Here is a 23,986-nt window from a genome sequence, read left to right as displayed (position 1 = left end):
TGTCATCACCCTTCCAAAGAAAAAAAATGGTCATTTAAATTCGTCCCTATTAAGTCGAAGGGGCGTATCTCAAAAAATTCAAATTTTGAGAAAAGCCTGCCAAACATACAATTTTTTTTAATATTTTGTAATGACATACTGGCGTATCTCTTGGTTTTCACATAAATAAAAAAGGTCTGGGCGTAACTCCTATTAATAAATTTGAAGACTTGGCAACAAACTGGCAAAAGTCGACTTATGCCCGTTCGTCGTATGCTGCAAAGGAAAATATTGTAGTTTGAAATGCGACAAATACGTATTTCGACTTACATCCCTTAAACTTATAGTAAATTAAATAATGTTAAGTTGCACCCGATGACAATTACTTTACTGAACGATGCGTTATTTATATAATGATATAATATTTCCATCTTCCAAAAAAGGATCAGTGCAGATTGTATTTCACATATTGAAAAGGTGATCCTGCCAAAAAGCTGGAACTAGAACAAACCTACCAGCAGCATGTACTTGAAAAAGAAAACGTTCGCGAGAAAAAACAACACAAATAAAGTGATCCTAATCCTTTAGAAGTTTGCTGTGTTCGACCTTCAGCAAGTGATTTTTTACCAATCACTAAAGAGAAAATAAGTTATTTTACTGACTTAGATTAGCAAATTATAACTTGACTGTATATAACATTAAGACTTATTAGTGCCATTGTTTTTTGTGGCATAAAGGTTTAAGTAAGAGAGATTCCAATAAAATTACCACTTGCTTTTTTAAATACCTAAATTTTCTTGATGACAACGGCATTACAAATATTAACTTATTTTTATATTAGTGGTTAAAATAAAAATGCATTAGTAATATCAATATGTTCTTGCATGTGGTAAGTTTGTCTAAAGATATAGATACTATTTCTATTCCTTTTTTTGAACCACACCACGGTCATAATAAAGGTGATTCTGCTCATAGTGCAATAATTCATAATGCTGTTAAAAGATCGGGATTTATTTCTACCATACCAGTTGGGTCCAATTATAAAACCTGCTAGAAGGCATAATCCATATATTGTCCATATGCTAACGCCCGACTATTTTATGAATTTTAGTTTTAAATGAATGTTAAAATCATTTGAAGTTTCAAATAATTTTAACATCCTTGCGGTAAGAAAGAATCATGCAGGGAACAAGATGGACTCGAAAAATAAACGTGAAGTAATGGTAAAAAAGCATGGCACCGAAAATATTTATTTTAAAAATAGTCACATGCAAGAAGATTATAAATATATTTATGTTTTACCTATCTATTATTGATTTATAATACCTTAGAAACGGCATATGTTATGGAGCAATAATACCTGCTATCATACCTAGGGCATTATAAGCGGGCATTATGATAATGCCTGGAAATTTTATTGCTTATCCAATTTTATTTCTCTCATAATAAAGAATAAACATCCATTTTATACAAAAAATAATATTTCTTTAAATACTAAAAATTAAACTTTATTTCCAAAATAAAAATTACAAACCACTATAGAATGGTCGGTGTTTTTTGTGATGGTAGAGGTGGCAGCACTAACGCTATTTTGTATAGTTTGAGATTGTCCATTAAAAAATTTTCAATAGTCGATACGGAATTAACCTCGGAATTAACTGAATTGGCAATCATTTTGGCTACTTTATTTTTGGATGAAATACTTTCTTCTATATATCCTTCAGCTACTGAAGAGCTTTTCCATTTCCCATGTTGTTTTAGCATTTCAAACGAAGCACCTGCCTCAACAAGTAAAGTTGACGATGTGCGACGCAAACAGTGGCCGGTATAAGCTTCTGCATTATCCAGTTTTAAAAATTTTGCGATCAATGTTGGGACGCTTCCTATGGTATTTTTTCCAACAGGTTGTACTGTACAGCTACTCTTTCTATAGGTAAGAAAGAATCTTCACTCCTTTATTCCAGCTGGTCTTAATGCTGCGTACTTTTTTATTAAATTTAAAGCACCTAAATCTTCTTCAATGATAGTAAAACTTTTTGAAGTTGAAGTTTTAGTTTCTGGTACCTTTATAACCAAGACCATTCCTCTATCTTCAATATCATCAATGGTCATTTTGACCAACTCATCTCGTCTTAAACCTCCAAAAACACTCATTACCAATATGACTTTGTGTACCAAGTAGATATCATCAGGAGCGTTCTTAATAAATTTTATTATTTGTTCTCCTTCCAAAACTTTAGACTTCTTAGGGACATATCCTTTCGACTTAACTTTTAAAAAAGATATGAGACGATGGTATTGCGAGATGTCTATATTGTTATAGACTATTAACGTAGACCTTAGGGTAGAATACTTGGTCCAGAAAGAGTTCGGACTGTATTTTTCCGACTAAAAATATTAAAATTTGTAAAAAACATATGTACCTATTAAAATAAAATCAATAACTTACCAGTTCCTGAAAATATGCCATTAGAACGGTTTCGGTTATTTGAATAATTGCGTTGGCATCTTTCCAAATACCAAATATGCCATACTCCCGATCATACTATTGCCTTGATTTAACTGGCAAAAGATTTTCGGTCGCTTTTATGGCCTTTTCTCTTATATTTTGTGGAATTTCTTCCATTTTAAGCAAATATTTAAACAAAAAATGTCTACTGACTAACTGACAAAAACATCAAAGTCAAACTTAAATAATCACTGCAAGTCACTTGATAAATTTCTGTAGGTAGGTATGTACGTATACTACGTATCTGTAGTATACGTACCTGTACAGGTAGACCCTACTTTTTAATTAATATTAAAATTATTTTTGTTCATAAAAATCAATTTTTAGGTAAAACATAAAGTATTGTATGCACCACGGGCATTATTAGACTCTAATGCCCATCAGGCCAAACCTACTATTTCCACCTTCCGGGCATTATCGTCCTTACAATGCCCTTGATACATAAATACATATACTTTAAAACGAACAGCCTTTAAAATTTTGACTTTACCACCTATGTTAAATGGTCCTATTGGCCCAAAAATATCATCTGAAAAAAAAAGATTTGATTGCCTTATGTAGTGGCTCCATGCCAATAATAAAACTCAAAGAGCATACTGATTTCTTTAAAAACTTACCGCATTAGCAACTTCTTACTATGCCAACTTTTTCTTTGGTTTAATTCTATTTTAAAGTTTTAGTATGGATTAACTTACTTTGCTTTTTTTTTTCAGAATAAAGTTTAAATAGTGTAGATCAAAATAAGTTTAGTTAAAAGTTATTAAAGTTTTTTATGTAACCTATTTATTTCTTTTTCATGAAATACAAGTTCACTCAATTTTAAATGTCAACCTACTACGATTTTCATTAACAAACTTGAATTTAGTTTTTGTTCTTGAGTGTTTATGTTATTAGTTATGTCTACAAATGAGTATTCTATTTATATGTTTCAAGTTATTTATTTTTCCCTTTTATTATAACTAAAGTTTCAGTTATTTAAAGCAAATTATTTATATTTCTTATAGTGCCTAAGTATGTATTTTCATTAAGACATAAAATTTTAGCATACGACTAATAGGCGTATCTCTTTTAAGGGCTAATTTAACCCTAAAGGTTAAAGGTCTGTAATTTATAATAACAAGTCTGTAAGCACATATTATATTACAATTCTCTCACGGGTGTAATGGTTTCGAATTCTGTGATGTAACATCTGTGGCACCAGAACACTCTGGGTTCCAAATCACCGACTGTGAAAATTGTGAAAATGGACTCTAACACAATTATCAGCGGTTCTGAGCACCATTTCACACAACAGAATTTAAAAAAGACCATCTAGGTTGTCTTACTGAAGCTCGACGTATCGCAGACTGAAGACTAGGACTATTCAGGCCAGTTATTTTTCATTAATTATTTTATCTATGATCATTTAAATCTTTTTTTATTTTTAAATCATTAATAATTTTTACTAAGGGTTGGTGTCATTGTCAAGGCTAAATGATAAGATATTGACAAATAGCTAAAGCCCATATAACCTTGGGTTGTGTATTCTTTCCTGTATTCCTCACCTCTCTCAACAATACACACCAAAAAAAATTACTTTTCACAAAATTTGTTTTCGTAATTTGTAAAACCGTTCGGGTATAACTTAAATCTTTAATAAGTTTATGATTAATTTTAATACTAACTTTTTTAATACTAATTTTAATATCACCAAACAAGGTTCATGAAGTTTCTATGAGAAATATATTTTGGTATATACATCCAGTACCCATAAGTTATAATTGAACTTAAAGTGTTATTAAACTATATTTCATATTTCCATTTTATAAAAGTAATCATTTTGTGGACTTCACCTCTATAGAAGAGTGATTTAGTAGTTTTTCTACTGTATAAAGTGTAAATAGAGTTATGTAAATAAAATGGCTTGTTGTTGGGAACTGTTGCCTCTTATTGCCATAGCATAGTACAAATTGTCTTTACAGGAGTTAAAATAATGAAATTAGAAGTTTTCTTAGGTTTAGTAAACCTAAGTGGCGCCTTTTAATTTTCTTAATATACAGACTGTGACTTATATTAAATCCTACGAATGCCTAGCCTGCAATAATTCTGAGCTACCGTCTTCAATACTTAACAAACTAGTTGTATTAAGTGTTTTTGAACAAAGTTGACAATTTGCGATTCCATTCCGTTTCCACAGTTTATCGGCTAAAACTTCAACTCAAAGAATCTACTAGTTTTTCTAGACATTATAAGCAATAAGTTGACCAACAAGTAGTTTTAGGCCTGGGAAGCATACAAATTGGTAACCTATAGACACTGTAGTTAAAAACGATATAAATATCAAGTTTATTTTCATATTATCATAACTGTCCTTATTTTTCCCTTGCTTCTGTTTTTAATTTTATCTTCCAATATTTTTCCATTTTTGCAAAAATGTAAAATTAATAGCAAAACACTGTTGAATAATTTACATTGGGAATTTTTTTTAGGTTTTAATATGTTAATATTTTAGCTTAACTTAATAACTTATTTTTATTTATCAGATCTTTGCATTGCTTTTATGACACATATACAGGGTGTTCCTTAAAGGCGTGCTAATATTTAAGGGGATGTATCCTGGATCCAATTTAAAGAAAAAGTTGTTATGAACATAATATATAGTTTTAAAAGTCTTAATTTTTGAAATATATAACTTAAACAATATTGTAGACATTTTTATGAAATATGGTACAGGTATTATTCTCTGCAATAAGATGCATTTTTTGAGGTACAAAAAAAATATTTTCTCTGCCAATGGCGCCTCTACAGGTCTTCTATTGAACATTTTTAGTGAAAAAAAAACTATGTTACTGCTTTTTCTCAAAATAAAAATTATTTTTAAAATTCTTAATAACTTTTTAGCAAATTTGATGTCTTTGTTTTTTTTCGTCCGACGGTTTTTGTTTAAAAAAAAATAAAAACAATTTAACTTCCCTAAAAATCTGATGCGGTGTGAAAATGTTTGTTCGTCGATTGCAAGCAAATTAAGGGATCAGATTTATTACGATAAGTATGAAAAGTTAAAAAATTTAAATCACTTAAGAAATTCTCATGTTTTTAACGCGTTTAGAAGTAAATGAAGTAAATGAGAGTAAAAAAGTGCTGTAACGCGTCTTATAAAATCGCGGAAACAAAGTGGCGGCAATAAAGTCGCGAAGTCACCTATGCATGTTTCTTATTGCTCAATGCTATGAACAACGAGCTGTGATTTTAAATATCAAATTTTTCTTTATCTAGTTATGCATGAATAAATGACGCTTATACTATATATTACAAAAATTTTTAAAAATAGCCACCTTCACTAAGTAGGCATGCTTCTTTGACTTTGACTTTGTCGATATTTATTGAACTTTTAATATTGAACATTAATTGCTGTGCGTGCTTTCTAGTTAAAAAACATTTCCCGCTAACTATTTAGTTCTTGTGTAACTCTGTCTGTTGAACTATTTTTGAGTTTTTCCTGTATAAACATCTACCGTCCACTTAAGAATAATGGCTGAATTCAAGTGCGATTCCTGCCAAAAAATCGTCTTGGATAAGGAGAAATACAAACTTCGTTGCAGTGGGGAATGCCGCCGTAATTTCTGTATGGGCTGCACAGGTCTGGACAAGGTAACTACAAAGGTCCTTCATCAGCAGAAATACAACAACATTAGATTTTTCTGCATTGTATTGTACTGTCTTAAGCCCAGGTTTCTCAGACCATGAAGCAGTGTTAACAAAGTTTTCCATAACTAAATCTAAAAGTAAAAATTTTCCACGCAAATTAGGCCGTATTTTCTCGGAATAATTTTTTTTTCCTTTTTATGCACCTTTATCAATCAACTGACTGGAATATTCCCTCTGACGACGTTGATTCAGAATTCTCTAGATTTGTAAAAACGCTATCTAGTCTTTCTTACAAATCCTTTCCTTTGAGACCTCTTAAAAAGCAGCAACATAACCCCTGGTCTACCCAAGGCTTGCGTACATCTGCTAAGAATATGCGCTTAATATCTCATCTTAAGAAATTTTCAGACAGCGCTTTTTTTTATGAATACATAAGACTTTACAAAAAGATTTATCAGAGAACTTTAAAAGCCGCCAAAGATATTTACTATAATTGGAGATTGGCTAAATCTAAAAATATGGCTAAGGAAACATGGTTGATTGTTAATGCTTTGAGAAATAAGCCTCCTTTGTCGAATACTATCTTCACTTCATCTGAGAACCTTAATGATTATTTTGTAAATGTGGCAAATAATTTAATGAGTACCATAACTCCTTCCCATGATCCACTTTCATATCTTCCCATTGCAAATGAGAATTTCCACAGTTTTTTCTTTACCCCCGTAGTGTTACCAGAGCTTTGCAGTTCAATTAGGGAAATCAAAAACAAAGGCTCTTCTGGAATTGATGGACTTACTCTCAAAATGTTTTCAAATCTGACCGAATGTACATTATGTCATCTTATTACTCTTATTAATCAGTCTTTTCAAAAAGGTGTTTTTCCTAACTGCCTTAAATTGGCGATAATAATTTCACTACATAAAGGAGGAGACAAAGATTAATCTTCCAACTATCGCCCTATCGCTCTTCTTCCCACACTTTCAAAAATTATTGAAAGATTGGTTAAAAAAAGACTTCTGTCATTTTTGCTAAAATATAAAATACTTACTTTCCATCAATTTGGATTTTTAAATAACAAATGCACAAATGATGTTATGTTTTCTCTTTTTAATAATGTATACTTTAGCTTAAACAACCAACACCCTACAGCAACAATTTTCTGTGATTTTCTAAAGCCTTTGATTGTGTTATTTATGATATCTTATTGATATCTTATATTATTAAAAAAGCTGCAATATTACGGATTCAGAGGAGCGCTTTTTGAATGGTTTAAGTCGTATCTCAATAACAGAAGTCAAGCTGTGAGAATTGATTCGACTATGTCTTCTTGCAAGCCAATACAAAGTGGAGTGCCTCAAGGTTCCGTACTTGGCCCTATTTTGTTTCTTATCTTCATCAATGACATTGCTAATCTAAATATTAACGGCAAAGTCTATTTGCTGATGATACTGAGTATAGTTTGCTGTCCCACTTGTTGACATAAAAATGGTGAAACATAGCAGGATGTCTAATAGCGTAATTCCATGTTTTGGTTGTCGGCTACGCTGAAATGTTGGGTCGTTCCTTAAAATTGTTACATTGCTTTTCACTGTCTGTGCGGGTTGATGATAGTCTTGTTCCTTTTCGCATGGTAACGGAATTAATTTTGTTACTGCCTTTTTTGTTTCCGTATTTCCTTTTCGGAGGGTGACTACTCGAACTTTGTTGTTATCACTTGGGTGCACTTTGGTTATTTTCGCTAATGGCCATCTTGCTGGGGTAACGTTGTCTTCTTTGATAAGCACTACTGTCCCTATTTTCAAATTCTCTTTGTCTTTTTTCCATTTGTACCGCATTTGTAGTCTACTGAGGTATTCTGTGGACCATACTTTCCAGAAGTCTTTCTTCATTTTTTGAATTAACTTCTATCTCTAAAGCATAGAGCCATTTATGTCTGTCTCTGACCATGCAGATGGGCCTACTAGTGGCCTTCCAATCAAAAAATGACCTGGCGTGAGTATTGTCTCATTGTCTGTAGCGTCATTTATTGCACACAGTGGCCGAGAGTTAAGGCACGCTTCAATTTGATATACTAACGTTGACAATTCTTCAAATGTTAATGTCGTTTCTCCAATTATTCTTCGTAGGTGGTGTTTTGTTGATTTAATTCCAGCTTCCCACAGTCCTCCAAACTGTGGTAAGGAGGGTGCAATAAAATGCCATTTTGTCCCTGTGGTGCTAATTGCGTCTTGTACTTCTTGTGTTTCAGTTATTTTTAGTACTTCGTCTTCTATATGATTTGCTGCTGCGACAAACGTGGTTCCATTATCACTGTATATGTTTGTGCATTGTCCTCTTCGTGAAATGAATCTTCTATATGCTGCCAGGAAAGTCTCTGTGGTCATGTCACTTACTATTTTAATATGAATTGCCTTGGTTGCCATGCACACAAAAATCGCTATGTATCCCTTGTACGATTTATGACCTCTTCCTTTTGTTGTTCGGATGAATATGGGGCCTGCGTAGTCGATTCCAGTATGAGAAAACGGGGGTGATGGAGTGACTCTTTCTTTCGGTAGATTTAGCATTCTTGAGTCTTCCTCCTACACGCAATATACCATTTTGATCCAATATTGGGTATAGATTTTGTAATTTGATTCTTTTGTCAATTCTTTTACGTTGCTTAAGTATTTTGGTTTCTTCTGCAAACTCTGACTCTTGTACACCTCGGATGACGGCTTCTAATGTCGATTCTAGTTCTGCTAGACTTAGATTTCCTTTTGAAGAGTCCTTTTTCATTCTTCTACATACTGAAAGAACTCGTAGCATTTTAGTCAATGACGAAAAACGGCTCCAATCCTCCCTTGTTTGGTTATACAGGCTTGATGACAATTGATCTTCTTTAGTCCTTCTTCAATTTTGGGGATTTCACTGTTTATAGGCCATTCTTCTTGGTTGCACAGCCAATTCGGTCCTTTCCACCATAATTTTGATTCTCTTCGAGCGGTAATTTCCATGCCCCTTGATATTACGTCAGCTGGATTATCTTCAGATTTGACATGGTTCCAGTTCTGCGCTGGTATTAGTTTCACAATTTCGGAGACTCGGTTGGCGATGAAAGTGTTCCATCTTGTAGAATCTCCTTTAATCCAACCTAGTGTGATCATTGAATCTGTCAAGGCATAGACTTCTTTGCATTCTATCTTTAGGGCCTTTTTTGTTTTGTCCATTCATTTAGCGAGTAGTACGGCAGCACATAGTTCTAGTTTTGGAAGGGTAGTCCGGTTTCTTGCTGGAGCCACTTTGGATTTGGCCTGTAGCATAGTAATATTAATTTCACTTCCGCTTTTCATTATACTGTAAATTACTGCACCGTATGCCTTTTCGGACGCATCGCAGAATCCTACCAGGTCAATTTCTTGGTTGTCGTATTGGATCCATCTTGGAATTCTGATTTTTGAAATGCTATTTGTTTCTTCTTGAAATTTTTGCCACTTCTTGTAGGGTTCTCCTTCGACAATGTCATCCCATGCTAATTTTTAAAGCCACAGATCCTGAATGATTATAATTGTTGAAATCTTGCTATGGCTCGGGATTTTGATTCTCCTAATTGCGGTGGATACTCTTTGAAGGGCAGCTTCACTGTATAACTTCCATCCTTGTTTCTTTTTATTGTTTTTTGAAAGAGTTCTTCACACACTTGGTCTTCTGGCTTGATTTGCTGTTGACATGAGACTTATATCTTCTTCTGTTCTTGATATCATGCTCTTTATTTATAGGTGTTTACTCTTTTCACTGATGATCATTGTTCCAAAAATAATCCAACCAAATTTTGTTTTTTGTCCTATTAGTCCATCCCGTTTTTTGAGCTCTTCTAGTATTATTTTTCCGTGTTCTTCTGCTCCTAGTAGTACGTCGATTGGTCCCGTTGTATTGAATGTGGGGTCTGCCAGAATAGTATTTTCCCATTCTCCTGCGTTTGTCTCGTTTAACGGTTCACTCGGGAGCGCCTTCGTAATCCTTGTTAATACTAGCAATTCTGTTGTGAGTATGTAGTCGCTGGGAAATCTTGGCCTTAATTGGACTTTTATTTTTGACTTGGAAACACTTGATTCATTGTCGCCGACTCCTGATATTTCGGCGCGTATTTTTTGTCTTGTTAAAACTAATGCTTATGCAGCCTCTTCAGAAATAAATGACGACTGGGAGCCTTGATCAATTAACACTCTTAATAAATGGGACGTGCCGTCATATGCAGTACCTTGGATTAGCGCTGTAGCCAGTAGAACTTCTTTTTTATCGGTATTGTTTCTTTCTTCAGCTGCGTGGTGAGTGCTTTGGGGGTGATTTCTTGAATTGTTATTTCTTGTGTTCGATTCATTGTATCTAGAGTTGAACTCCTTTGGTTTAACTGGAAGATGGAGGCGGCGTCGTAGGCGGCAACTCCTTTTGTTTAACTCGAAGATGGAGGCGGCGTCGTGGGCGGCAACTCCTTTAGTTCAATTAAAGGCTTAAAGGGCCATAAAAAGATTTAGGGAGGGTTAAACCTTTTTTATTCCCTATTACCCTATAGCAGCCTCACTATAGGTTTACAGGCAAGGGTAGCTTGGCCGTAATAGGTTGAGTAAAGAACCACTTGATTGTAGAATTCAATACTGATTTATTCACCCAAAACTACAACTATTTATATCAGTCTTAAACTAACAATTCGTGGTAATTTTCAAAACTAAGATGTTTTCTCTTTACAATACTTCCTACATTCCCAATGTTGAAACCTTGCAAATTGTTTTAAAAAACTATACTACGCACCTTGACGGACTAACATAAACACTTTTATATACTTAAGTAAAAAATAGAAATTTTAAATGAAAAATGTCGATTAGACAGGGATTTTTCATATTTTTAGAACATGAAGCCATTGTTATAAAACTCAAAACTGTAGAAAACTTAAGCAAACACAATTTTTTGAACGTTTTTGTAAAATAAAATATCTAACGTAAATTGACACGTGGTGTCTCGTAGACTCCGCTCGGATTAAACTATGTCTTAACACGAACACAGTGAATAACAGACTGATGCCCCTTCGTCTGTATGAAAGACGCTCGAAAAGTATCAAGATGCTCGACGCATAAAGCCGACTGGTTTTTAAATTTTCGAACTTGACAGAGTCACGGGGTCTGTGAGACTCCTAGTGTCAGATTAATGGTTAAGCAATTTTCAATCTTCATTATATTTTGGCATGAGGATTCAGGATGTCAAAAGCTAAAATCGCTTAATTATAAGGTCTTTAAATCACAGATTATGACGATTTTGCCCTAAAACAATCTTAGGGCGGGATTAGGGAACTGTTCTAACTTGGCAACATCGTGCCTCTGCGATACCTGAAATTTCCGATTGGCAACGGAAGAGTTGTTGTCGGTTGACCAAATGTAGATAGGAGAGTCAATAAAGCTCCCAAATATTAAATTAAACTAGGTATACAGTTCAGACTCAGTTTTATTTATAGCCAAAACATTAGTCTATCTTACCGGATGTACGGAAGTGAAATTTAAGTGTTTCAAGTCGACGGAGTGATTATTAAATTAAATAAATAAGGTAGGCGTCATAATATAATGTCAAATCTATAAGCCATCACGTGATTCACGCGTGGAGCTGGACGAAGCGGACGCAGGTCGCAGAGTAGACTCGAGAGAGAGAGCGCGAGATATAAATTAGCACAGGCAGCACCCGATAGACAGAGAGAGAGAGACACATTAGCCGACCAGGTTTTATACAGACATGGGCCACGACGCGAGTGGCCGAGAAGTCGAAATCGCAGCTACGTCATACCGTTGATTGAATATTTAAGACGATGCGCAACCTTATGGATGAAAATTTACCCTCAAATATACCCGACAATGGAATGGCGATACCGTCGTGTCAGTCAAACTGTCAAAGTAAACCCAAGAATTTTGTCAAACGCGTGTGCCGACAGTCACTGTCTGCCTGCTTTGCATCATCGACCCTGAAAACTCCGGCACTTTGAGCTGATATCTATTAATGTTTTCGACGGGTCTACTTAAAAAAATTATTTAATTTTTTTGTGGACATTTCGGGTGATAAATATTAACTTATTCTCTTTAGTATCGTAGCTAAAAGCTGCATCTCTTGCATAATATACACAGTTAAGTGTTGTTTATAAAGGACTTCATAATAAAGAGAAACAAAAACAATAATGTAAGTTACTTTAAATCTCAGGTTCGAAATCAAATACCGTTTGAGTGAATTCAAGCCCGTGGAAATATAGATATTTTTTTGATGGAGAACATTGCTAAAAAATAATGATTATACGAAAATATTTTTTTGAAAACTTACATTTACGTAAGAACATACCAAATAAAACTACTAAGAAGAAATGTATGGCAATGTGGTATCTTGAAAAGGTTTATATATAATTAATTTTTTACTCACTAAATAGAGAGGTTCAGTTATTATAAAATTTTCACCAAATATGTTGTCGAAATATTCAATTTAACCAATTAATACAAGCTATTTTGTTTCAATTTATCTTTTAGATGCTTTACAGGGCAGTGCCGTTCGTTTAATTAGTTTAAAAAAAAAGGTTTACAAAAGCAAATTTAAAACTATGTAATTAAGTATTAGATCAGTACCTCAGACGTAGTTTTATAAAGAATAAATTATACTTATTCCAGTCAATTAAGGTAGTCAAAGATTTATTGATCGTGCATGGATTGTTTAAAGTCATTTTTTCTAAATGTTTCTCTTGGCCCAAACGTAGATGGCACCGTGTGTAGGATTTTGAGACGTTTTATCTTAGCAGAATACGCAAAAGCGTCTGGGAAGATTAGAAGCCACATAGTGACTTGGAACTAATTTGGAAGAAAAGAAAATTGGAGACTACGAAACTATGGTGGCGTTTCGCTCAACCAATCATCAAAACGACGAGATAGGAAATAGTGCCGATATAAGGTAACTATTATTATTAGAGCGAAGGTCTAATGGAAGGGGCTCTCCCGCGGGAGAGGTTTCGCACAAAATTCGGATCCCTTGGACAAAAGTGCTTATAACTTTGTTGGTGTTTGGGGTAGAGAAATGAAGTTTACCTTTTTATTATCTAGAAATATAGGGCTACAAACAAATACCAATTATTTACAAATCTTTATTATTTTTTGTGTAGAACAAGGAGACCTTCAAAGTAAAAAAAATTTTTGTCCAATTTTTCCATTCTTAATTTGATACAGATTGCAACGGTTCTTTGAATACTATGAAATTTTACAGATCGATTAGACCTCACGTGAGAGAGTGCGATATAGTTTTTAACTATTCTCAGCATACGGGAAGTATTTTTTTTAACGTCCAAAGTTTCCGACGTATGATATTCTAGTCCCGACGGTTTAAAAGTATCTTTCCGGAAATAATGACACAGAAAATATATGGACCTCATAGAGAACTACAATTTTTATTAAGGCTTTTTAAATAAGAAAAATAAATAAGAAAAATGCCGTCCAGAATTGATATTTGTCTGTTCCTAAAGCTTTCTACTATTTTTACATGTACAAATCATAAGGTAAAAACCTTTTTTTATACCCTAAAACATCGTGTGAAAATGGTCGATTTTAACGTCTATGCGCGATTTTAATGCCGACTTTTACGGCGGTTTTGACAACATAGCCCCAACGTGGATGAATAGGTTCGGTCTTGCTTCCTAATTCCATTAATAAAATGCTTAAAATGCCTCAAAACTTTCAAAAATTAGTATGGAATTATTTAAGATACTCTGGACCATCCCAATATATGCATATCTTTAACCAAATCGTCTTCTTTCAGCCGTGATTATTCGGCAAAATTTAGAATTTGCTGTGTGTTATCATATTCATGGTGTCGCATGAATATGATAACAAGGCGGTGGTCTATACAAGGCATTTTGCTAGACAAAAATTATAATACAGTGGGTCCTAATGATAAAAAAATCTAACCGAGATTTAATGTAGTATTATTATTATAATTATATATTATAGATTAATAATTAATATATAATTATATATTATATATAGTTTAATCTGTATTATTATTATATATTATAGAGCGAAGATCTTATTATGTAAAGGATTGACCGATTTTCGGACCATGCATCACATAAACGCTAATAACTTTTGTTTCTTGGCGATTTTTTTTTTCTGGTTTTTACTGTTTTATGTGCGAAGGATGAGGCTACGTGAAGATAAATTTTTGGCCACGCTCCCCTCCCCGAAAGGGTGGGCGTGGCAAAAAATGAAGATATTGATGAACTTTTTTCAAAATATTTTAGATGCGTCTTTGAGCCATCTAAGACTCCATTTTCAGTAAGTTCCACCGACTGATTACCATATTTTACCATAAATCATATGGAAGAACATGAATTAAGAATCGAAATATTGGCTTCAATTTTTTTGAAAATATGCATGGTGTACACTGGTTTCTCTAAAACATTTGATAAAGTTCATCATCCAGCACTTTTTGTGAAGCTTGACTATTTCGAAGTGCATGGCGCATTACTCAGCTTCATTCAGAGCTATTTCACTGATCGCTCTTAATATTGTAACGAAATTCGGGAACACACTTTTATTGTCAACGTCAAAAACACTAACCTAACTCGCCTTGACTGTCGTTTAATTGTTTCCAAGGTAAAAACTGACTAAACAATTAAAACTGAATCATTTGTCACGAAGCGCGTCCTTTTTAAAACCCGATGGAACAGTTTCGAAATATTTAGAATTATCTTCATTGTTTTTGCCCAAAGAGACCAATAATTTTAGGAGAATACTGACAGACAAAGCAAGCAAGTATACAAATTCTAGAAAATTAGAACTACAGGGATTTACAATAATATAACCTAAATAACCTAAATTGGGGCCAAAATGGGGCTCTCAAACAAGATGAACTACTTAAAAACTAAACACTATAGATAAAAATAATAATCCAAACGTAAGTAGAACCCTAAAGAAACCCTACGAATCAACTTTAACTACAGAATACTAATAAAATTGTACAAAAACTAGCAGAATAATTAACGTATTTACATTTTCATAATACTGCTCCCCTCTTAAGTTTGATCGTCCCGATCAAACATGGGACCACCTGAGTCATGATAGGGCGCTAGCCGGACGATGTTTACAATTTTCATCTTCGCTGTCGGATGTCGTTGGATACGGTACACCACGTCGTTGATTCTGGTGACCACATTGAATGGACCTTCCCAATCCTTCTGGAGCTTTGGTGACTTGCCCTTCGTCCTCCGTGGATTGTATAACCAGACTTTATCCCCAGGATTAAAACCGGTAGAATTTGCTTTTATGTCATAACGTGATTTCATTCTGTTACTTTCTAGATGAAGTTTATCCCGTGCTTGTTCGTGAACAATTTGTAAACGCTCTTGTAAATGGTCGACGTACTCCTCAAGTGTTTCAGACTTATGGGGTCTTCCAGTGATAATGTCCAAAGGTAAACGAAGTTCATCACCGTAGACAACTTTTGCCGGGCTTTTTCCAGTTGACTTGTGGATAGAAGAACGATATGCCAATAGGAATGGCTGTATACAGGTATCCCAGTCGGTTTGCTTAGAGTTTACTACAATCTTTAAATAGGTTTCAAATGTGCGGTTAAATCTTTCAACCATTCCATCAGACTGAGGGTGTAGAGGGGTTGTACGGGTCTTATTGATTCCCAGCAACTGGCATACTTGTTGGAATATTTGTGACTCAAAGTTCCTTCCTTGGTCTGAATGTATTTCTCTGGGTACACCAAATCGACAAATCCAGTTCTGGAACAGCACTTCAGCTACTGTCGTTGCTTCTTGGTTTGGAATCGGATAAACCTCGGGCCACTTACTAAAGTAATCCATAGCAACAAGAGCATATCGGTTTCCGGAGCTACTAGTAGGAAAGGGTCCTGCTACGTCTATGGCAATTCGTTCAAAGGGTGCACCAACAAGATACTGCATCATCTTTCCTCTTGTCCGGGCTTTTGGGCCCTTGCTTGACGAACACTGCTCACACTGTCGGCACCAGCGTTCAACATCTTGATGACTGTTCAGCCAGTAAAACCGTTCTCTCACTTTTGCCAAGGTCTTACTAACTCCAAAATGTCCTCCGCCGACACCGCCATGAACAGCTTCAAGGACTTCCGGAATACGTTTTCGAGGAAGGACTGTCAGATATGTCTTTTCTTTTCCATCTACGCTCTCCCAGACTCTTTTTAATAATCCATCTTTTATAACCAATGAATTCCATTGAGACCAATAAGCTTTAAGTTCTGGAGATTTGTCAGAAATGTCTTTCCATTCTGGTTTTGAAATTTCTCCAGATTTCAGTTCGTAAATAAGACCAAATACTGGGTCATCACACTGATCTTGGATTAAACTAGCTACATCCCACTCTTTAGAACTGTGAAGGCCAATACGATTACAAGTAAATATCTCTGGATGCTGTTTTGATTCCTTTTTAGAACAATGTTGACATGTTTCAATACAGGGTCTTCTCGATAAAGCATCGGCATTTTGGTGATATGCGCCTTTCCTATGTTCTATTGTAAAGTCATTCTCTCGTAATCGTTGAAGCCACCTTGCTATTTGTCCTTTTTGTCCCGGGATTTTTAAACTGAAACAGCCATTTCAACGAAGCATGGTCGGTTCTTAGGATAAATCGTTGACCATACAAATATTTATGGAAATGTTCAATAGCTTTTACTGCTGACAATAGCTCTCGTCTGGTGACACAATAGTTTCTTTCTGGTTTTGATAACGTTTTACTGAAATAAGCTATCACGTGCTCGCCATCTTCATATTTTTGTGATAGAACGGCCCCAATTCCAACATTACTCGCATCGGTATCCAAAATAAAAGGTTGTCCAGGAATCGGATATGTTAAAATTGGAGATGTGCATAGTGCTCTTTTTAACCGTTGAAATGCTTCTTCACAGTCTGTTGACCAACTAAATACCATTTTGTCCTCCGTGAGCTTATGTAGAGGCTTTGCAAGATTAGCGAAATTTCTTACAAATCTTCTGTAATAGGTACAAAGGCCCAGAAAGCTTCTTAACTGGTGTTTGTCAGTGGGTCGTGGCCAATTTTCGATTGCCTCTACTTTATCTGGATCAGTCTTGACACCTTTTTCTGATATTACATGGCCAAGGTATCGAACTTCTTTTTGAAATAAGCAACATTTTTTAGGACTTAGCTTCAGGTTGGCCTCTCGCAGTTTAACAAATACCTCTTGAATATTCTTTAAATGATCTTCAAATGTTTTTCCCAGTATGATGACGTCATCCAGATAAACTAAACATGATTCCCAAGTCATTCCACGTAAAACTGTTTCCATAAGTCTCTCAAAGGTAGCTGGAGCATTGCAGAGACCAAAGGGCATTACTGTAAACTGCCAAAGTCCCGTTCCAGTCGAGAATGCGGTCTTTTCCTTATCTTCTGGATGCATCTTTACCTGCCAGTATCCACTCTTTAGATCGAGTGTTGAGAACCATTGTGAACCTGATAACGTGTCCAGGGTGTCGTCAATTCTTGGTAGGGGATAACTGTCTTTCTTGTTAATGTCATTCAGTCGCCGATAGTCTACACAAAATCTAGTGCATCTATCCTTTTTCTTTACTAGCACAACTGGAGATGTCCAAGGACTCTGAGAAGGTTCTATCACTCCTTGTGTCCTCATTTCTTGAAGCATTGAGGAAACTTCTCCTTGTTTAGCTATCGGAATTCTTCGAGGTGCTTGTTTAATCGGAGCATTGTCTCCAGTGTTAATTCGATGCTGCACCAAATCAGTTCTTCCCAGGTCATTATCGTGCAAGGAAAACACATCTTGATTTTCTTCAAGAAGACGTCGCAATTTACTACAGTGGTCCATGGTTAAATTGGCAGATGATTTTTCAAATAGGTTTTGTAAACATACAGGAAAAGGTCTGTTTGAATAACGACTTCTATCAGCATTTTTCATGACTGCCACTACTTCAGAGCATACGCCAATGTTCTCTCCTTGTTTCAAGTGTTGATCATATCCTTTTAAATTTACCATTCGAACCAAAACAGTAGATTTCTTCTGCGTAGATATAGTCTGGGCTGGAAAAATTCCTTTACCATATAGTTTGCAGTTTTCCATGGGCTCAATCAAAACAGTTTCTCAGTCTTTTCCTCCAGTTGTAGCATTAATCACCACCTCTGAATTTGCTGGTATGGTAATATCCTTAAATAACTTAACGACTCTGGTATTTACCTTATCTTCATATAGGTGGTGCATAAAAATCTCTTCATTTCTCGTCGTCAATATCCGGTTATATACATCCATTTTAAACTGCTGAGCATTCATAACATCTAATCCTAATATGACATCATCCATGATTTCTGCCACTAGTACTGGCTGTTGGAATGTTGTTAAGCCAATGGTGACTGTAACTTCATGCAATCCAAGAATCGGGATCCTTTTTCCATTTGCAGACTCCAGAATTAAATTGGGTGGTGCTGAAAGCCTACAGTGTGCTACGATGTTCGGCTTCACGATAGTATGACTTGATCCTGTATCCACTACCATCTCACATTCACGGCCGCATATTTTTCCCGGTACTACCAAGCTCTCTCCAGGATGTGGCAGCCGGTTTAGTCTTATACGTGGGGCTTGGTAGCACCCAGCCAGCTTGCGCCCCATAAAGCTGACTAGTTGAAGTTTTCCTGGTTCCTTGGATCTCTTAAAGGCTTGGGGCATTGACGTTTAAGGTGCCCCTCCTCATTGCAATTCCAGCATTGCAATGGTCTTTTAGGTTTCCTCGCTAATAATGATTCGATCTTCTTTAGGCGATCTTCGAGATTACTTTCCGGAGTTCTGATTTGTCTTATTCGTGTCTGCCTTCTAGTTGCTTGAAAAGCTGCCTCATACTCTAGTCCATGGGCCAAAGCTTCTGAAATACTTTTATGATGAGCCATCCTTAGAGCGTGGTTAGTATCTGGATCTCGAACTCCGTCAATAAAATAATTTATAGAAATTTGTTCTCGGAACTCTGTTGAGGCTGAAGGGTAAGCCAGATTTACTAATCGAGCAACATCGGCCTCAAACTGTTGAAGTCCTTCCTCGGGTTGTTGTCTTCTAGATTTCAATTGAGCCTGGTACACTTGTTGTAGATGGGCTTCACCGTATCTCATCTCTAAGGTACGCACCAGTACGTCGAAATTGAGCTGATCCTCAGATGGCACCATTCTTAATATTTCTGTAGCTTCTCCTCTAAGGCTTAGCTTAAGATTGATTGCCTTTTCTTCGTTATCCCAGCGATTTCCCTTAGCAGCGGCCTCAAATTGATTCAAATAGGTACTCCATGCTTCTTTGCCGTCGAATTTTGGTGGCTTTACTTTCATCATTGTTTGCATTCTAGGATCGGGATAAAGAGGGGTCTGTTTTACTTTCATCTCTAGTTCTTGGATCTTTTTTTGTACTTGTCCCAATTCTTCTTCTACTGTTGCTTCAAAGTTAGTCATTAATTGTTTCTGATTCTTCTCCAGATCTTCTTTAAGTTGTAAAACTCGTTCCTCTTGTTTTCTGTCTCGTTCTTCCTGCTCCTTTTTAAGATTATCTTTTAAATTCAGTAAGTCATCTTTCATGGTTCGAATCAGGTCTTCATTTTCTTTCTTCAGGTCAGATTTAATTGTCTTAAGTAAATCTTCCTGTTTCTTATCTCGCTCTTCCTGTTCTTCCCTCTGTTTACGGTCTCTTTCTTCTTGTTTGCGGTCTCGTTCTTCTTGTTCTTCCTTCTGTTTACGATCTCTTTCTTCTTGTTTGCGGTCTCGTTCTTCTTGTTCTTCCTTCTGTTTACGGTCTCGTTCTTCTTGTTCTTTCCTCTGCTTACGCTCTCGTTCTTCTTGTTCTACTTTTTGCTCGTCAAACTTCCCCAATAGCAGCTCCATCAATTTCTCGGTCTCCATCTTGGCCTGAGTTCTTGTTAAAGGCATGCACTAAAATGAGCTTCCAAATATCCTTTACTTCTGACACCAATTGTAACGAAATTCGGGAACACACTTTTATTGTCAACGTCAAAAACACTAACCTAACTCGCCTTGACTGTCGTTTAATTGTTTCCAAGGTAAAAACTGACTAAACAATTAAAACTGAATCATTTGTCACGAAGCGCGTCCTTTTTAAAACCCGATGGAACAGTTTCGAAATATTTAGAATTATCTTCATTGTTTTTGCCCAAAGAGACCAATAATTTTAGGAGAATACTGACAGACAAAGCAAGCAAGTATACAAATTCTAGAAAATTAGAACTACAGGGATATACAATAATATAACCTAAATAACCTAAATTGGGGCCAAAATGGGGCTCTCAAACAAGATGGACTACTTAAAAACTAAACACTATAGATGAAAATAATAAACCAAACGTAAGTAGAACCCTAAAGAAACCCTACGAATCAACTTTAACTACAGAATACTAATAAAATTGTACAAAAACTAGCAGAATAATTAACGTATTTACATTTTCATAATAATATGTAGTAATGGTAATAAATCTGAAAGTATTGCCGTGAGTTAAGGAATGCGTCAAGAATCTCAGTTGGGTGCAATTTTGTTTTTTTTTTAAATGGCGTGAGATAATGTTTTTCTGATAGTAATTACTATTTGTACGGTGATTTGATTGTACGATAATTTAGAAATATATAAATAATAATAATAATAATAATAATAATAATAATAATAATAATAATAATAATAATAATAATAATAATAATAATAATAATAATAATAATAATAATAATAATAATAATAATAATAATAATAATAATATATATTTATTTAGCAACATGCGCTACATACATAAGCAGAACATAATTATTAAAAATATACGGAACATACCTAAATTGCTAAACGTTGCATTCCACCTTACCATCAGACTTTCAAATATTGCAGATATATTAGATATTTCTAATTTTGTACATTACTACACTATAAATAAATTGTTTAATAATGTGAAAAAAGTCACTGTATATTTTTCTTAAAGATATTGTTACAAATGCAAACCAAATGTAATGGTTATCTTGCTGGAACTGAGTTAAAGTATGTGGATCGTACTAGGTGGTTGGATGACCTTGGATTCCGGGATATTGCTTCGCTTCAAGAGAATTGTGTTCAAAGAGCTAAAAATGTAGGACTTACATCTCGAATAGCTACAGGTTTTAGGAGTCCGATGTATCACAAATATATTGATCAGAAACGATACAGCGTAAATTTGTGAATTTATGATAAGGATATTGTAAGCACAAAGAAACTAGCGCATGACTTCTTGAAGATCGGCGAATCTCCGAAATAACCAGCCGAGTGTATAAGGAGCCGCGTCGCTGCTGGGAACCAATAATTGTTAGTTCAGTAAACTAAAGTTCGGAATATTGGCGCGAGATTTAAATCAGACATAGATGGTTGTAAATAAATTAAGTGAAAATAAATATTTCTAGTAGTCGTAAGTGATCGTGTTTAGTAGTATAAGTGTGTAAATCAATTAGGTGACTATTTTCGATTGTTTTAAATCACACCTAACGAACGGTATAAACACTATCTTGGTGTCACGTATGAAGTGTGAATTGGACGTTAGTCAAATGGACACTAGTGAAAATAAGTATTAGTGGACTAAAATAAATTGGAATAAAGTGTGTGAAAATGCGTGTGTCCAAAGCTGTTAGACTCAAAAAGATTTAAAAGTTGCTCAGTGACAAAGGGAGCTCGATAAAAGGAATTGCGATACGATGGGAAATAAAGCGGATTTGCAGCAGCGGCATCTTACTACATTTATTGAGGAATGTGATGAGCTAGACCTATTTATTTTTTATGGTGCAAGCATATTGGTTCATTGTTGCAAAGTTTAAAAAATGATTTTTTAGAAAATTCTACCAACCTTGAAGTGAATTTGCAGAAAAATTCCGCCAACCTAGAAGCTTAATTGCTGGAAAATACCGCAAAACCTAAAAAAAACTCTACAGCACTAAGAGACAATTATGATAGGTTAAAAGAAAAGATTTTGGAAAACGGAAAGTTTTCAGTTTTAAACGGCTGATGGAAACGATTTTAAGAGGACTGTCCTAAAAGATTTACATGGTTTAACTTGACGACCACATAATATCTAGAAGAAGTATTCCTGAGGCTACAAGGTTCAGGATTAAAGTTGAGCTCAAATAAATGTCATCTGTTTCAAAGAGCTGTGCAGTATCTACCTCAAGTCATTTCTAGTCAAGGAGTTGCGGTTGACCAGGCAAAAGTCCAGATTGTCAAAGATTATTATTGATTATTATTAATTAAATTAAAGATTATTATTGGCCATTTCGCATAGGTAGATATGAGCTACGCACCTTTTTGGAATTATGCATTTGCTAGAGCGAATTAATGTATCAGGAAAACACCTCGGAGTAATAAAGACCTTGGGAAAAGTAAGTGAAAGATATTACTGGATCAATAACCACAGACGTAAGATACTGATATAAAAATTGGCTTTGATCAATTAGTATAACGTGGGCAGTCTATTTGAAATGATTTCTATTGACATTGATGGCTTGTTTCCCGAATCAGGAGCAGAGAATAAGTACATCGTGTTTGTGATGGACTTCATCAGCAAGTTGGTTGCGGCATACCCTGTACCCAAACAGGAAGCCGATGTCCTGATAAAATCATGGATCTGCCGATTTGGTGCATCTTTATATGTATATTCTAATCACGGACGAAAATTTGACTCTAGCTTGTTCCAGAACATCCGCAAGACGCTTGGAATTAAGAAAACGAGGACTACTGTATTACAGCGACAATCAGATGGCATGATGGAACAAATGAATAGAACCATTAATCAATATTTAGCTGAAGTAACTGAAATAGTTTTCTAGGTCTGTGCTACCGAATGGTCTTACCTAATGGACTTCCTACTGGTAAGTCTCTACTACCGAAAAAACTGAAATAGTTTTTTTCATTTTTTTCTACTGGCTTATCGATCGACTCTCGAAGAAAGCGCAGGCGAGTTTCCGGCTCGAAAAGAAATAGAACGAGAATTCCGTTTCCTATGCGATGTGAAGTTCGGTTTCCCGACAGAAACCTATATTGCTGGAAAGAACTACGTCAGTGAGCTGCGTAGCAGAATCACTCATAATCAAGTGCACTGGCAAGACGCATATAATGGCATTGCTAAAGACTCTCAACTGTATAACAACAGTGACTTGGTTGAGCTTTATGATCCTAAGAGAGGGAAGGGTCTATCACCGAAACTTCAAATATCCTGGGATTCACTAGCCGCCGAGGGATAAAACTCAAGTCATTCACTTTAACCATAGGGATGCTCGTTATTATGGAAACCATGAAGACTCTGAGCTGCGGCAAATCCAACCAGAGTCGGATTTGACATTCAATAAATTCATGACCTATCATTCTAATGGTCGAAGGACTCGGTACGGCGTGATCTGTGAAGGGCAGCAAGACTTGTTTACTGCTTCAGCTGAATATGCATTGGCATATTTTATATCTAAGGATTTACTTTATTATGTCTGGATAAATAGCTTAATTTTTCCGTAAAAGGTTCGGAATATTTTAGCTAATTACCTTTTCAATAAAATATCTTATATTTCGAATGAGTATTTAGGGTCACCTCTATAATATTATACACCTATCTCTTTTTCGCTCACGGAGCTATTAACAAAATTACGTATTGGAAATGCAAGTGTGATACACTGTCGAAAAGATAATTAAAACTCCAATATGGCGCCTATAAGAAAAATCAACCATTATAATGGAAAGTGTATACAGGGTGACCCCTTTGGATAGGCTGATATACACCCCTAAGTTAAATAGAAAGATACATGGCCAAATGATACATCATCCTGAAGCTCTTGAAATATGC

The 23,986-nt window shown here is 35.2% G+C and overlaps 1 protein-coding gene and 1 long non-coding RNA gene across 2 annotated transcripts in view; one reads left to right on the top strand and one right to left on the bottom strand.

The window, feature by feature from the left end:
- The window catches only part of LOC126737049 (arylsulfatase B-like), a 68,663-nt gene that overhangs the window by 6,924 nt on the left and 37,753 nt on the right, over positions 1–23,986 (top strand). The window lies entirely within an intron of this gene.
- Positions 1,472–2,628, bottom strand: LOC126737052 (uncharacterized). Its single transcript, XR_007660864.1, has 2 exons — positions 2,429–2,628; positions 1,472–2,367 (listed from the first exon to the last, which is right to left on the bottom strand). It is a non-coding gene; the product is annotated as an uncharacterized LOC126737052 (long non-coding RNA).

Source organism: Anthonomus grandis, chromosome 6 (genome assembly GCF_022605725.1).
Source record: "Anthonomus grandis grandis chromosome 6, icAntGran1.3, whole genome shotgun sequence".
Classification (NCBI taxonomy): domain Eukaryota; kingdom Metazoa; phylum Arthropoda; class Insecta; order Coleoptera; family Curculionidae; genus Anthonomus; species Anthonomus grandis.
This window is presented reverse-complemented; position numbering and strand designations above follow the sequence as displayed.